The sequence below is a fragment of the Zootermopsis nevadensis genome, unplaced genomic scaffold (assembly GCF_977971745.1).
Source record: "Zootermopsis nevadensis isolate Lab colony 2312 unplaced genomic scaffold, Znev_1.0 Znev_ptg000023l, whole genome shotgun sequence".
Lineage (NCBI taxonomy): Eukaryota > Metazoa > Arthropoda > Insecta > Blattodea > Termopsidae > Zootermopsis > Zootermopsis nevadensis.
In genome coordinates, this window is record NW_028259155.1 from 1139205 (window position 1) to 1156857 (window position 17653).

Sequence of the window (17653 nt, forward strand, 5' to 3'; positions counted from 1 at the left end):
GTATTTCGGTGTACTTCAAAACATAACATTCCATTCGGTACAGTATTAAACAAGTTCTCACTTTTAGCAGGGAATTATTCTAGTTTAGGATTTGGGAACTCATCACCCTGATAATGGAGGCAGCAGGGACCTATAAAACGTAGGTAAACTTCTACCAGATTACATGGCGCAACAACCCAGAAGACAGCCATCTTCTAACTCTTTCGAAGCTCAGATAATTGCGAAATATTAAATTGAACCCCCACCCCATCCCCTCCGAGTTGTTGGTGTCCTATAAATAATATTGTCATTGAAACATTACGTTCGCTTCTCTGATAGAGCTTCATTGAAATTAATATTGTGCTACTCCATGATGGATGGCTAATGTTACGAAATTTATTTGTAATACCTTTACGGGTTGTAATCCAAGCACGGATTTAAGACCGATGGTTTATTGCTTTTTGCATGAGATGCAAGGGTCCATCCGTTAATGCGTTTGTTGCAAGAGGTTACAGTTGGCATTACTGGAACATTTTACACATAAGTACTTCTGACATAAACTTGTCCTTAAAAATTCGTCCCTTTTCAGAAGACAACAATGAAAGAATTGAATGTGAGTGTACGTGACAAAGTTTTCTTTCAAAATTCGTCCCTTTTCAGAAGACAACAATGAAAGAATTGAGTGTTAGTGCACGTGACAAAGTTTTCTTTCAAAATTCGTCCCTTTTCAGAAGACAACAATGAAAGAATTGAATGTGAGTGTACGTGACAAAGTTTTCTTTCACAATTCGTCCCTTTTCAGAAGACAACAATAAAAGAATTGAATGTGAGTGTACGTGACAAAGTTTTCTTTCACAATTCGTCCCTTTTCAGAAGACAACAATAAAAGAATTGAATGTGAGTGTACGTGACAAAGTTTTCTTTCAAAATTCGTCCCTTTTCAGAAGACAACAATGAAAGAATTGAATGTGAGTGTACGTGACAAAGTTTTCTTTCACAATTCGTCCCTTTTCAGAAGACAACAATAAAAGAATTGAATGTGAGTGTACGTGACAAAGTTTTCTTTCACAATTCGTCCCTTTTCAGAAGACAACAATAAAAGAATTGAATGTGAGTGTACGTGACAAAGTTTTCTTTCACAATTCGTCCCTTTTCAGAAGACAACAATGAAAGAATTGAATGTGAGTGTACGTGACAAAGTTTTCTTTCACAATTCGTCCCTTTTCAGAAGACAACAATAAAAGAATTGAATGTGAGTGTACGTGACAAAGTTTTCTTTCAAAATTCGTCCCTTTTCAGAAGACAACAATAAAAGAATTGAATGTGAGTGTACGTGACAAAGTTTTCTTTCAAAATTCGTCCCTTTTCAGAAGACAACAATGAAAGAACTGAGTGTTAGTGCACGTGACATAAGAGTTTGCAAAGTCGCTATCGTATGTCATGCAATGCGCCTACTCTCAAATTACTGAGCCCCAGCCCGAACTAGTTTAATTGTCGCCCTGCATGAGAGGCGTCCTTCTGCCAGATAGTCACGCATCGCAGGGGCTCAAGCTGTGCTCGCTTTAGATAACGCCGCATTGATTTCCCTAGTCGCCGCATTTACAACCACCGTCCGCCTTTACACTTCACTAGTAATGGCTTCCATCACCAACGTATCTCAAACATTTTTACAACTTTCTGAAGATGATACATCCCCCCCCCCACTTTGTATCCGTGATCGATTGATTTTGACGACAAAATATAAAAGAAGGAGAAAAACTGCTACAAACAGCTGTTATATAAAATACAGGGATAAAAACTTTCATGCCAATGCCGCACGGTGTTGGGAAAGAAACTTCGGTTCGTTGCCCAGAGGAAAATATTTAGAAATTCCAAACTTTTCTACATCAACGCAGAATACATTTTTTCAGCCCTGACATGTGGTTCAGCCAAAAGCAACGGAAAATCAGGTGTTTCCTTTTTTTTAAAAAAATTCTCTACTTCTTTCTTACTTACTACTTACCTAAAGGAAACAGAACTTCGAAAACCAAACATTTATTTTAGGATAATATTAAAATGGGTATTAAAAAGTATGGTAAGAAGAAGACTGGAATCTTCTTCATGTAGTCTATGTTGCTTGTACTTATCGATAACGCAGTAGATTATAAAATGCGAATAAAATTAAAAATTATATTTTATTTACTATCCGTAATAAGTGTTCACAAAACTGAGATACCAAAATGGAAAAGTGGGCATCCCTCTCAAAAGCAATTCTGGCAGTGTTTGTTTCTCGTAAGGAACTTATGTTTGTTCAAAGGCTCCGACGAAACTTAAAAAACGAAAATAAGTCTTAAATAAATAACTTCGACCACAGAATGCAAAGAAAAAGAATACGAAGTTGTATGGTCCAGATCTTTACACTGTGTGCATATTTGTGTAATGATCTGGCAGATTAACTTCCCTGCGTTCCTTCATAGGGCTTAAGTTTCTGAAATAAAAATCTGATAGGAAATTCCTGCTTCATGTAAACATTGGTTTCAGGCCAAGGAACATCGGAATGATATTTGCTTTCGGAGGGTTTTGTGGGGACGGGATCATAAGCAAGCCATTCAAGAGCTTATAATACTGACAGAAACACACGGGATGGTGGCGACCTGCTCTGTGTATGTGTTTGTTTACAGCAGCTGGCTCGCACTTGACAAGAAACAATATAATCCCCAGAAACAGCGACTGCAATACTCCAACATCTTCTGCGCGAACACAACTTCCGGGGGCACAGTCACTATAAGCTAATTAAACTGGAAAAAAAACGAGTTATCGTATTTATATGGCAGGGAAATGCGGGCTTCAATTAGGAAATGTGATGGAAGCCATCTTCCAGAGAACGAGACAAATTTCTTTGTCTCCTTATCGATTCACATACGTCCACAAAGACTGAAGGTGTACACAGTGTAATAGAAATCAAATTCTTGGCATTTTCTAAGTCTGCGATAACGGGAGACACGACTTTAAAGTTAATGACGTTGTTTATTAAGTAAAGAAGGTATAAATGTCAGCAAATATAAAGGAAATCACTAGATTTTCTAAACCCGATGAGATTGTAGGAGTCATAGACCTACGGAAGGCTCCTGAAGGGACTGTGGGCCACAGTTTGGAACCTAAAAGTATCCATCCATTGTCACATTTTAAGTCATAAAGAACTACGCTACAAGAGGAAAGAGATGCCATCTAAGACAAAGAAGAATTGTCCTCACAGGCTAATGGAGACGAAATGTGAAATGTGAAATGTGTAATAACGTCTGGCACCAAAACAAATATCAGAATGTCAATGTAAAGGAAATTTCAATTTGGTTTATTTGAGATAGTGGATTGAACGACCGTCACATGGGACTGTCCGAGAGGATGGATATGTAAAATGTTTCGTCGTAAGGGACACGCTGCCATCGCCTCTGGAGCTCAGAGTATAGGAGATGGTTCAGATCGGGAAACGACGTGGAAGAATGGTCTAGGAACCAGACGACTGACTGACCAAACACCTAAAAAAATTAACAAATTTAAAAATAATATAAAATTAAATTTAGACACAGTAAAAATAGAGACGATTCAAGGAAGATTAATAATGGAAACATTCTTATTTTATACTGCAGATAAAATTTCTGTTATCAGTAGATTGCCGTCTTCAGGGTTATTGCGCCGTGTAGTCTGATAGATTTCCGAAACTTCAGACTCACCGCTGTGAGAACCTCAAATCCTATATTGTTAACAGTACTTCAAGATTGAGACCTGGGTTCGATTATCGAACCAATTACGGGCGAAATATAAGTCGCTGTGAAAGCCCAAGGTACAAGTAAGTTAAAACAGGACAAAGCTGACTTCAGAAAGAAGTTCTCGAGATACACGAGATCCATCACCAAACCACGATAACTCAAGTCACTGCAGAGTAAATGAGCATCAGGAAGGTTTTCCTTTATCGGCAAAGGCGTTCTTTTCGTCACGACCACAGCAGATATCAGGCCCACTCATCTATATAGTTTAAAGTCTACGTTCTCAATGGCCGACATTAAGAAACCTTGGAATAAACGCCAATGTCTTTTATACACTCTCACGGCGTGAAGCTAAACGCGTAGTATCTTTATTTCCCATCCTCCGTCACAGATGAAACATCTCTGGTAATGCATCATGAGAGCGAGGCGTTCTTTTCTCATTGTCTTCATTCACAATGGCCCTGATTTGTTGCAGATCCTGTCTTCCCCCCTTATCCAAATTATGCGACAGGCAATTGTGAATAGCTCGTGGTTCCCCGCATTGTACAAGAACCGGCGATAAGATTTCAGATTGTACTCCAGACTTTAATGGAAACACGCCACAACGGAACATGCTATAGCAAGTATAATGCAATACTTAATTGTGTCGGAAAATAACGTGGATATTTGAAGCCGTCTTCTGTTATACGCGTTTTATTGTCGTCATTCAGTTTAGATTCTGTCTTCCAGTCTTTGAAAAAGAAACGTGAACAAATTCTATTACGACGAAGAGCCAAGGTCTGTCTGTTCATTTGTACGTACACCCTACTCAATAGTTTGCGAAACAATTGCCAGACTTTTATTAAACTTGGCATGGACGTGCTATAGACCACCCTTCAGTAGAAAACTTTATCATCAATCTTGAAACACTTCAGCATATAATTCTAAAGTAATCCGGAATTAACTCTTAAGTAATTAACGTAAATTTACATAAAATAAAAAAATTAAACATGACAAAGTTGGAAGAGAGAAAAAGGTTAGAATTTTTTTATGAAGTGTTTTACCTGTGATTTTAAACAGCACATGGTATTGGCATATTTTAAATTTAAATTAATTAATTGCTAATTAAAAATCTGTGCAGCGAAGTCATATGATAGGCTGGAAATTTTAAACCAAAACACTGCAATTTTCATTTCAATTACTGTGTTATCTGTATCAGCTGACTGCGATCCATAATTAATGGCAAACGCGTGGTGCTCTAAACACAATGAGAGATCATTATTACTTAAAAATTGAAAGCAATGTGAGAATCAGAAGGGATGGTAAGAAATAATATTGTACCGAAACGCTAGTCTAAATAGATGGAAATCGTACTGAGGATGGCAGACAAGTTATAAGAGTAAAGTACATAATTTTGTACATTAATTATTGGGGTATGTTTCTAGTTTAAGAAGAAGGAAAACGTGTTAGTGTTAATGAATGAAACTACTTAATCAATGTTCTTATAGCGGTTTTAATTTATGGAAGAGCTTTGTTCAAACTTTTTGTAAATATTAATGATTTCAATTTTGTATTTTGTCTGTACCCTAAAATAACCACGTATGAACTGCTATTCGCGTGATAATCACTACTTCTTTATAATAAATTTGAAACATTTGTGCCATCTGTACTGAGAACTTTTCAGTCTGAGTTGAGGTTAATGTGAAAAGAAATCAATTGAAATTCATCAGTAGGATGAAAGTAAGTGGGCATGTGTACGCCTGTGAAATATGCACATGTGTGTGTTTGTGCACGATGTATGGAGCCACGCCTCTCATATCCCATAGGCACCAACTTCCTTCCAGTTAGAGCGAACACAAAGGCCTCGAAAGTGCAAAATGAGATCAGAACCAGCAGACGTTGCTTGATGGATCGTGCCACGTCTCGTGCCAGAATTCCTGTCTCAAACTGGCAATGCGTCACAGTAAGTGATTTGATTGAGTGATTTATCATCTCAAGACAACTGTTTATGAGAGGCGAATTTTCTTATAAGAACTGCGTCTTCCGAAAAGATCTCATTCTGTTTTTGTTTTTTTCCTAACGATAAAATTTGCAACATTCAGTCAACTTCATAGTCAACAGGTTAGTTTGTTATGTGTTCTTAAACGATGACATGTGTTTAATTCTGCTGTTCGGCTGTGTTTCTTCCACATACTCGTATAGTTTCATATGAAGACGAGGCTAATTACTCTATCCAGTGTCTTTATGTGTGTGAGCGAAAATCGTGTTCGGATCAGGACGGAATGAGTCACGGGCGTCGCCGAAGATGTCAGGAAAATATGCCAGAAATTTCACTGCTAGACTTCTCTTCACGTGAGGCACTTTAGAGGGGGTAAGAGGGGTAATGATGTAAGTACTCAGCATCACAGAGTAAGTGCAGAAGTATGGGATATTACACTCAGTAAATACGACAATAACAAAGGAAATCATCCCTTCGGGTGATGTCTTCATAGCTTCGAAAGACGGACGAACCAAATCCATTTGAACTTAAGAAGAAAATGCAGTTAGCAAAACACGAATGAGATTAAAGAGGAAACCAAAAAAATATACGTTCTTGGTCACGTGTTTTGCTTAGAAAATAATTTGTAGGAACAACAGAATCTACGGACGAAATGGGTGGGTGGCTGAATCACTTCTAAATCTTAAGTGGTTAACATTGGCAATTTTAAGATAAAATGACGCGGTGTGCCATCTCTTTAAATTTTTAAACCAACTATAACATTTTAAATTCTACCATCAGGCCGTACGTACGATCTACTATTAACTCTATGGAGCGGGAGTTCTTGAGAAGCTAATAATCATTCAGGATTTCAATAAATATCCACTCTCAGCTTAAATTGAGCTGTTGAATTCATTATTATATTATCAAGAGCCCCTGTTAGCTGAGTCAGATCAACTCACACACACACAGATATTTATATCATCTTTCTCTTACCTTCACAGAAGCCTTCCAGGTCGTCTGCTCCCACAGTTTAATAAATGAACTTCGCTACTCAAACGGCATTTGTCCCACGCCCTTCCCATGTTATACTAATTAATGTCGGTCGCCCTAATTAATGTTTATTAATGAGTATAGAATTATAAAGCACATCAGCACGCAATTTCCTTCAGCCACCTTTAACTTCGTCCCAATTCCTATCCACATATCGTCTGTACGCTGTGATCACCCCCCATCTGTGTTATTTCTCAAATATTAACGTTATTAAATACCTTGGAGACGTTAGCTGATTTGGTCAATATGAGAGTACGCAGAGACCTTCAGATAAAGCGAGAGTTGCGTTTGACAGAACGTGCAGGATGAGTTCAACGAGGAAGACGAATATGTAGTGTTTCGTAGGATTTGGACTTTTCACGACTGTGATTCTGAAGAGTGATGTCTTCTTAGGTAGTGCTTTGTTTATTGGGTAGATTATACTTTTTCTGTGGTCCAGAACAGGAGCAGTAAAGATTTAAAACTCGAACTGGAAAATATATTTGGTCCATAATGTCCTAGCCTTAGCATTGTTCCTAAATCTGCCTTCGTATCACTTCCATGCCTTGTCCTGAAGTGATTCGGTATTGTGTACGTGATTATAACACGCGTTATGTTTATTGGGGACAAAATCATACCTCAGTTAAATAACGGAGGCTTAAGTTTTACAAACGGTGTTACGTTCAGAGGCACGTGTAATGTACAAACAATTATTAAACAATATTCACAGTCATCAGTCACGGAATTAGTTTTAAATATTATTATGAAGTGAATTGTAGTCTCTTCTGCGGACCAATTACGTAATCTGGTACCCGCAATGCGATTCGGTTATTGGTTTAGGCTTTGTGAGCCATAAACTCATCACTGAAGCTATATAAATTCGTTACAGAACTGTGATGACAGTTTGTCGGGAAATAAACTCGGAAAATTCATCCCGTACCGGATTACACACAATATCCTCGTCCGTTCTTTTCAACGTATACGCTTACGGGTAAAATATTAAATCCATCTTTTTCGACAGTTCGCACTTTGACCACCAGACCGGGACAATCCGTCCCGGACAACATTTCCTATCTACGAATTTTTTTTATTTTCCTCAGTTCCTCCCACATAAATCTAGGTTATCACTCTTAAATTGTCCACAAATATAAATTTTGTTTGATTACCGTGAAAGGAACACCTCATTACTTCGCTATCATGTTGTACTCATCACGTCTTTGCCCTAAAATGTTTCAAGCAGATCTGTTCATCAGCATACTAAAATGTTATAAGAAAAAAGTGTAAATACGAAGGATTAATTATTGAATGTCGTGGCGCAAATTACCACAAGAAACCAAAATCATTAGCAGATTCAATATTAGCACAACACGTTTTAGTAACATCGTATTACAGAAACTTGGCCAACAATTCCAAGGGGCAGTCAGAACCGTAGGAGAGCCAGCAAAAACAAAGAACCTCAGAATTTAGGTCACCGGAGGAACAGGAGACGTCAAAACCCCCGGACTTCTCAACGATAGCCTTGAGTTCAAACCAGCAAAACAACACCTGATGCAATTTTACCTTTCCTTACTCGACGCTAAGAAATCTCTACAGAACTCTATTTACATACTTTCAAGTACTATGTATTTACTGCTAAATACATACGAGGCGCGTCCACAAAGTAAGTTTCCCACTCGTCCCACAGCTAGCAAACCTTATATTGCGCGAAGCGACTGTGCGTACGTGATAGAGCAATGACGTAGCATGGCTCATGCACTAACGGCACTTCCCGCGTTCTCACAGTAGCATCGTTGCAGCTGTTGAAGATGGAGGTTCTTATTCCAGCTCCCGCCGACTGTGAAGTGCGGTCAGTGATAACGCTAGGCCGCACACGGCTCGACGGACAGCAAGTCTCCTGCAGGAGTTCAGCTGGGAGGTGTTTAATCATCCACCCTACAGCCCGGACCTCGCTCCCAGTGATTTCCATCTTTTCCTACACCTCAAGAAATTCCTGTCCGGTCAGCGTCAGCGTTTTGAGAATGACAGAGAGGCGGAGATGGTTGTCACACAGTGGTTCCAATCCCAGGCGGCAGACTTCTACGACACAGGTATTCAAAAGTTGGTCCCACGGTATGACAACTGTCTCAATTCCGGTGGCGAATATGTTGAAAAATAGCTGGACACTTGCTGTATCTGTTGCAATAAATATTTCCATGAAATTGTGTTTTGTTTCTGTAAACGGCCCCAGGGAAACTTACTTTGTGGACGAGCCTCGTACATTGGGAAATTTAGCTATATATATGAACATAAATCCAGCCAAGGTTCAGACATCCCAATTTAGGGGACTAGATATCAGTTCAATAGTCGTCATCAAACCGATCTAACCCTCGCCCGAAGAATCTGCAATCCTGAGAAGTACCTTGTGGTTCTCAGGACGTCGAGATATAAATTAAAGGTGCTGTATATGATACGACGTCATTAAATACCCTACGATAAACATGGTTCGTTAAACGAGTTAACGTGATGGCCTGTTTTAAAAATATTACTTGGGAAAAAAGAAAAATTCTGCAGTACGTAACTTGTCCAATGTACAAATTCAGAAACCGCTCAGTGTGGAAATTCTGTATGAATCGATCATGTAATATTACGGTTCGCGCTGTTCATCTGTTTCAGCTCAGTCACTAATCATGTTGGAGCTTCATATCTGCTGGGAATCCCACACAAACTAGATTAACAATTTGTCCTATTATCAATTGATTCATTGTACTCCACAACAAAATCAGAATCCAAACAATCCAACTATTTCTGGGTCATCAGAATTCAAAAAAAAAGAAAGGCTAACTCAGTAAAATCCAGTCCAATCCATCAGACGTTTATTGGGGATTATGTTGTATATTTGTGTCTGATTGTCTTTTGTATTTTAAATTTAATAAAGCGAGGTTCGTTGTAAACCGTTCGCGCACGTTAGCCTGAAATTGACGAACAACCGCATTTAGTATAATTTTTAATACTTATTCTGTATCGATTAATCCCAGTATAGGCTGAATTATAGACAAAATATTTCAATTTTATACAAAAGGTTTGGCAGTCATTAGGAGGAAATATAGAAATATATAGAAATACATAAATATTAAGCAAAAGTTATATAAATTTTAGAATGAACCATCGTGTTGCGTAATAGTAAACCGTCTACACAGCGATTAGTGTTAATTAAACAGCATTTATTCAAAAGCCACTTTTCCCTTATGCTGTTTATGAACCGTCTTCTGATAACAGAACAAGACTGAACGAAACGCTCGGTAAATTGAAGGAAAAATGTTGAAATATCACAGGATAAAGGATTCAGGTACTTTGAAAGCATCCAGTTAAGTCGAGTTTACAAGATTAAATTGTGGTCACTTGGGAAAATTAAGCGAAAATAAATTTTGTTTTCAAGTTTTTCTTCTCTTGTTTCAGTGATTATGAATGGGTAGATTAATTTTAATTCGCAGACCTGCAAGAATCGAGGTCTGTTAAGGCTTTGACCGGGATGTTCTTTTGTTAAATCTTATGTGGTACCGCCTGATTCGACTTCTAATGGTTAAGTGAAGTGTTTTCTTCGCGGTACGGTCTGGATTCGTAAATATTATGAAGACGAGCTTCGGCTTCAAAGGGTTAACCAGCTGATTTTCGTAATGGTGAGGTGTAGTGTTTTCTTCGCGGTACGGACTGAATTCATAAATAATATTCAGACGATCTTCACCTTCAAAAGGTTAATTACAGAGAAAATGGCTTCCAGGAGTTGGATGACTTTTCGGTACCGACAGCCACCGGCCCTGAGACTGGGTTGATTATATCACAGCGAAATCCCTCGACAGTATGTGGGGGGGGGAGGATGCTCGTCTCGACATTTTTTAAATCGTAATTCTTATCTGAGGAGTCAGGATCACCCATGTCTTAATTGGTCCCTGCACGTGGTTTCATTGCTGTTGAGACAGCAGACAGTGACTTACAATTCAGGAAACCCCGGATATAATCCACGACGTAATTTTTTGTGTCGAGACATGTCCTAGATCTCTGTGTTCTCCCGTGACTACGTAATCATTAGTTCGATCGAGCATGGTCCTTATTCTAGGGCTGCTAGGCTCTCAACAGCTCCAGAAATTAAACCTTTCTGTGTTCTATGCTACCCCTAAAGTTCATTAGTATCTTTACAATCGTGGGATTTGAGGTTTTCGCGGCGGTAAGTCTGAAGGCGGCTGGCTTTAGGTTTACAATCGCCTGCCACTGGTATTTTGAGTCAGATGAATCCAGTCCACATCGCCATATTTAAATTCTTTAAAGTTCCTGTTACTGTGATTTACCATCCACGGGGTAAGTAAGGAACGCGGAGGAATACAAGTTCTTATGTTTCTTGCTGTAACTACAGAAACTTCTTTTGTAAACGTTCGATATGACGTTTCGATATTGCTTTACAGGGTTACGTAAGAAGTAATGTTTTTATTTTCACGGTTTCATTTCATTCTGACATAAAATTCTATGTCTGAAAAATATCGTGTGATATTTTTTGTAAGTAACCAGTCACGAGTTCAGTTTACAAATTTTCACCTTTTGGAACAGTTTTCATCGGGCGAAGTACGAATTCCCAAATTCCTTCCAGGCACTGAATGAAACTGGGTAATATAAATACTTTGTTGTGAGATAAGTTAACTGAATACGAAGGATTGATCCAGCTGAGTCAAATGAAACTTTAGCAAAACTCCTTTAATTACAGTACGCGTTGCACTGCACACAGTCTTAGCGAGTCACTGTGAAGAGGTCATTAAACTTTCTCCTGTGATTGAGTGCTTCAGATAGATCATGTACAGAAGTTTACACTCCATCAGTCAGGAACAAATTCTGACTCAGAAAGACAAGAGAAGTGATATAACTCAACACTGACTTCGCTCTTGAAAACGACACGGAAATCTGTTTGACTTTAGTGAGTCAGAAAGTGCTTAAGAATGTAGATCATAGGAAAAGAATCTACTCAAGGCTAATAGTTCTTCAGACGGTCACGAAAGTTCTCGCCTTTTATGGAACATGGATCTTCATTACCATATTCACAAAAGCCCGGTACCTGCCACAAGCGAACGCAATCCACTTGACATACCTAGATATTTTTAGACTAGAATTGTGTCTGAATTTCGTACAAACATCTACCACACCTTTTTCATTTGATCGCTTTCATAATACTGACGACTAAAACAGCTCCTTTCGTACATTCCTTTCTCAGTAGGATAACTCAGACGGTCAGAGATACTCGTAACATTTTGTATGCAGATTCCAATCACTGATTCCACTGATTTTAATTTTCAATTACATTTTCCTGCCGAAGATAGAAGATACGACAAAATTTGGCGTCCGAGTGTTACAATCGTATTTTGTATTAGTTTCAAACAGTGGCTCGGAGATCGCATATTCCGTGGGTTTCTTTTAAATGCATCGTTAATAATTCATACATAACATAAATTTAGTAATAATTTAGAACGTATTAGTCTACATGATATAATATTCTTTTTACGTGGCTCGTTCAAATACGAGAACAAATTAGAACTGTCCAGCACAGGTCATTAGACACGACCGGAAATGTTTCGTAACAGCACAAAGCTTCTGACGTGTTATTTGATTCCGGCGACTGGTCTGTGTTCCGGTGTATCTCATTTCTAGCTCTGCAGAGAGTCTTACTCCAGAGCTAAGATCCGAGAAGCGGATTACCCGTTAACGCTGTGGTAAACACGTTTTGTGATATAATACAAAACCCGGATTGTTTCTGTACCACATCAATACCAAGTTTCCCCGGAGTTTCCGTTCCACTACTCTAACTTACCACTGCCTTCGCTCAGTACTAACCCCCCACCCCCCCAACCGGGGCCCAAAACCACAAAATTGTTCTTCTTGGAGCAGAACAGCTGAAAACCGCTGTTTAATGATCGTAAATGAAAGTAATGTGATTACACGCAAATGGCATACTTCCTCCAGAGAATACGCACACTAACACGTCTCTAAGGTAAACAGATCTTTGTGGTGTTCTCACTGCTACATGCGAAGTATGTACGGATTCACAGTCAGGTAGAACGGGGACCAACAAATTTACTGAAACAAGTTAAAGGTGCTCTGTTCTTCTAAGTCAGTGGTATTCAACGTTTTTTGTTCGCGTACCCCCAGATATAATTTCTCTTCAACTTTGTACCCCCCAAAGTTGTTGGTGTATAATTCGAGTTATACATAGTATATAATCTACATCTAAAATAAATTTAATAAATTACATTACTGATTATTCAGTGTTTATCATAAAATAATTTTCTTTCTAAATTTCACGTACCCCCTAAGATGTCTTCGCGTACCCTCGGAGGTACGCGTACCCCAGGTTGAATACCACTGTTCTAAGTCATTCAGTCGATATTCGATTCTTGTATTGATTGCTGTTATAACTTTTATTTTTAAAGTTTAGAAGTAAAACCAGGGATTGTACAAAAAAGACTACGATACTTTCTGCTAAACTTCTGGAAATCTTCTGTAACTCATTTTTCACTCGCCTTATTAAATATGAGGATTTATTTTTTAAATTGGCATTTAGGTGTTGTCTTTTAACTGGAAAATAATGGTGTTGAGTGGTTTTCGTGATTTTGATATCATTTACAAATCGGTCGAATTGTGATTTGTCTGCGTTTATTACAATGTTACTTTTTATCTGTAAAAATTGGACGTAAGTGCCTGTTAATAGTAACCATCTTCACTGCACAAACCACGTCTGATATTCTGACACTAATTTTTGCACAGAATTGTCAATTATTTATGTCTTCCGACCATTCGATTTCCTCCCAAGTCCATGGTGAGGGGATTTTTTGTTATTAAAGTCACTCAGTTGGTCAGTAAATCCCTAGCATTTTATGAAACCCGAAAGTCCAAGAGCCTGCCACATGTCCCTATCGAAACATTAGCATTAATCTAGATCTCATTAGTGCTTTCCTTGTTTAAATTTCTCACCTGACCAATGCGTGTTACATGCTCCGTCCATCTCGTCTTCCGCGATTTCATCGCCCTCATCTTTGCTGATGAAACAAAATTTGCGAAGCTCGCGATTTGTATTTCTCTCCTCTTACGTCCAAGTGCACTTCATTGCGCCTAGTTCTCGTACACCCTCAACGCAAATCTTTCCTTTCGTCATGCATATTCACGAAAATAATATCACATCAGAATTTCTTAATGTTTCGTAAACGTTACACCGCTAACAAACTGCGTGTCATTGCCCGGCGATACGATAAGGTAGAAACCCATAACTGATGGCTTCCATCCACACGTCCACTGAATGCATAAGGCCCAATTGTCCTATTTAACCTCTTACATTCGAACCTCATTAAGGATATACGGTCAATTAACAACGCTTAATAAACTTCGTGTTTCCATAACCTTGAATGATTTTGGCGATGACAGAATGACACGGTGCCGTCTTCTGAGATTTTGCGCCGTGTAGTCTAGTATTTCATCGACGTTTCAGAGGTACTAGCTGCCTCTAACATCACAGAGGACAGTCGTCAGTCAATGTGGGTGGGAGTCCACGTCGTGTTACGGTCAGACCCTCCATTTCGAAACGTTCAGCTTCAGTGAGCGGTCGAACAACGATTATGGTTAACATTGGATTGTGGTTCTTTGGTCGATGGTTTGTAGTACTCTGCCGTGGTTTGTGCTTCACGGTTGTTACTGGTAAGCACAAGACACAAGCCTGGAGCACAGTGTTTATCGTTTGTTCGTACTCTGCTAAATCTTTGCTGTAATTTGATCGAATCCTAGAAACCGCGCGTGCGCGGATGAGTGGTTAGCATTTCGGTTTTATACTAGGGACGTCCTGCGTTCAAATTCAGCATTTTGTCAAAAAAATTTGGTATTTAAAAAAATACTTAGCTTGGATTTTCTTACAGTTATCTTTCCTCAGCCCCTTCTGCCTCAACTTTCTTCCTGTTTTCGTTTCAAACTTTCGTTCTGTGAACAACAGCTGCTTTAAATTATATTATTTACGCTGAAAGTCGTGTCATAGCCGATGGGCTTTGCAACCAGCAAGGTATTTTCCCTGGCTAACAATTCCATATTCAAATACAAATCCTGGAATTGCCTTTCGCGTGCGGTTTTAACTTCCAAAAATGGATTTTCGTTCTCAGGCTGCTTCGGCGTAAACCGACAGGAAGCAATTGAGCGTAGTGAAACATCGTTTGTTTTGGTTACAGAATAGGCACCTCTCATCGTCACACCCATAATTTTTACGTGTCAAACAGAACGGAACGTAAAACTAAGCGAGACAGGGCATTAATCCCTATCTCTTTTACTCTTTGAATTCTACCTCACTGGTTCGAGACCTTTCTAAGCCTGCAGACCGGCAAAATGTAATGCACCGATACACAATTTCAACCCTGTCAATTACGAAGCAAAACTTCTGCTCTATATAAATGAATCAGATATTTTCATGTGAACTCCAGTTCTTATGAAGTGAATACAAGTTTTAATTTCTCATCAACGTTATCATCGCCTAAATACATAGAGCAGAGTCGTTCAACAGAAGCTCAGGTTCTTTTAAACAGCCCACAGATTTACAATATCCCGCCAAGAACCCGAAATATACCCACGCAAATCGAATCCAGAGCCTTATATTTTATTTTATTTATAATATTTGTTTCTATTATCTTTCCATCTAAGTAGGTGTGTCCCAAGTGGCCTATTTCCTTCATCAATATTTCGTGTCCCACCCAATTCAACGCGCCTGATTTGACGATATGGACTGTAGAAATGAAACAGTACTCAATAATTCTCTTACATGAAGACGTGTTGAGATCTGGTTCATCTGCCTTTCTTTTTACGTGAAACTTTCGTTTATTTCGCAATATATCAATAAGCTGTCGAGTTTTCTTTACTCAGCGTTCAGGATTCGAACTACAACATCCCTTTTTTTCAGGCTTTCTTCGTGATAAAATATACTACAAATGGATCTTCAACAAGAAATCTTATAAAATCGAATCTGTGCAGACATCAGCATATTTAATCGTCCATATTTCTTTAAAATAAAGTAGGTTATAATGTTACAAGTGCGAAGTTAAAGTATGATTTTCACAAAGGTCTACATTGAAAAACTTCATGAACACGGAGACCTTATAAATATTTGTATTAGTGATACAAATGGATCTCAGTATTTTATTTCCAAAGACTTTACGCTTTTAATAACAATTCAAGTGATAAAAGTTCAAGGGATATTTGTTATACGTGGTATTACTTTGACCACTGAAGTGTAAGTTCTTGATGGAAAAAAATTAGAATTTAGAAAGCATCTGTGGAAGTATCAACTGAGAAGCAACGTGGTGTATAACTTGTATCATCAGCAGATTAGATCTCTGTTCTTCTTGAAATTCAAACGAGCGTGTTAAAAATATAACCAGCCTGAGAGAGGATAATTTCCTATTTTCACAAAAGACATAATAAAGAATTATGATATGGAGTTTTCGTGCCGACTAAGTATAATAAATTCCTCTCGGGCTACCAGCCGTGTCAGGTGGTTGAAAGGTGTGAAATATTTTAATTTGAAGAAACTCTGACCATGAAGATGTCCGTTTCGCCGAGCTGCATAAATTCGGTGTTCCTTACGAAAAATTATCAACGCACGTTCAGAACGTCGGTGAACTTCTACCGAGCTACGCGGCGCAAAAAGAAGACAGAAGACAGTCAACTTCGTCTTCAATTCGTGTTCCCCCCTTCACGTCAGAGATACAGCGGGCAAAATTTCAGTTTGAATCTCTTAAGTTTTTAAGTTTCTGTGGTTAACAGGCGAGTTTACATTAATCTGAGCAGCGTTTAATATATTAATTTATTCTTAATCGCCATTAACACATTTTAATTTATCTTTTCACTGACTTATACTTCACAGAGGCCGCGATTTCGCTGACCTTACCCTTAGATGTTGGCTGTACTCCGCCACGAGGATATCCGTAAAAAAAAACAAATTTTTTAAGAGTTTCCTCCGGCAAAATTTCACATTTTCCGGTCCATCAAACCAATTACTGTTGCCTACAGCGTCTCGCTTTCTCTCTTGCATTGGAAACATCGCTTCCAAATTGCATGCATAATACATTGTTTATCGGCGCGTGTTTTCCAAACATTTCGTGTTCGCCTCGTTTGTGTGAGCGGGTGCATATTGCCTAATAGGTAATTGTGGTAACTACACATTCCTGGCACGAATATGTTATACAGGACGAGAAGAAAATAAGCTCTGAATATTGAATAATAAATTTGTAGCAATATTCTACGAAACTTTTTCTGTACTGTAGCTGGGCTATAATACAGGGTGATTCAAAATCCTATAAAGAAATAAACAAATAGCGAAGCGAGCGGATGAGATACAGTTAGCATGAAGGTTAGGTTATCAAACCATGAACCTAAAACAGACAGACAAATGAATGCAGACACTCGCTGATACAGAAATAAACTTACGATTTTAAAGCTTGTATGAAATGAACGAGCCACGGTGGTCTAGCGGTTAGAACGCTGGCCTTGTAATCCTGGGGTCTCGGGTTCGAATTTATAACTTGTGTTGGGCAAGGCCGTGGTCTAGGCAACACGGAGTTTTCCTCCGTGGCATCCCAACAATTACTCCATTCACACACAGAAGAAGGCAATGGCAAACCACTTCTGGATCATCTGCCAAGAACGTATATGAACAGGTCCCAGTCCGAGAAGAGAAAAGGATGGAAGGATCCTGTTCATATGGACCTGTCGTCAGACAGAACACTAAATAATAATAAAATGAAATGAACGTAATCGCTTGTAGGACGTTAAAGAATCTCAGTTGAATGACGGAGAATTAAAATTTTGTATGCGTAATGTAAATTTTGGTTGTTTTATGAAGCAAAATTAAGAGGATTTAGCTAGGCTTTGAGGCAGCAATTTTATGGTTCAGTTTTGT